Here is a 394-nt window from a genome sequence, read left to right on the forward strand (position 1 = left end):
AGTATTTGCCATGAGACACAAGTTAGCTTCCTCATCTTCAGAATCATCAGATGAATCTTCATCATTGTCGTTCCAGGCAATGTAAGCTCTCTTTGATGAAGGTTGTTGATCCTTTCCTTTAGTCTTTACAGGCTTGTTTTTGTTCTGCAGTTTATACCACTCAGATCTGATGTGACCTGTTTTACCACATTCATAGCAAGTTATGACTTTGCTATCATTGGTATCACTTTTGCTGAAGCCTTTAGTCTTTGAATTCTGTGGTTTTCTTGATTGGCTTCCTTTCTTTTTCAAAAATTTCTTGAATTTTCTGACCAACATCCCTATCTCAGGCTCTTCATCAGATTCACTTTTTGAATCATCAGTATCTGGTTCAGATTTTGCTTTGTGAGTCTGA

Source organism: Cicer arietinum, chromosome 5, assembly GCF_000331145.2.
Source record: "Cicer arietinum cultivar CDC Frontier isolate Library 1 chromosome 5, Cicar.CDCFrontier_v2.0, whole genome shotgun sequence".
Lineage (NCBI taxonomy): Eukaryota > Viridiplantae > Streptophyta > Magnoliopsida > Fabales > Fabaceae > Cicer > Cicer arietinum.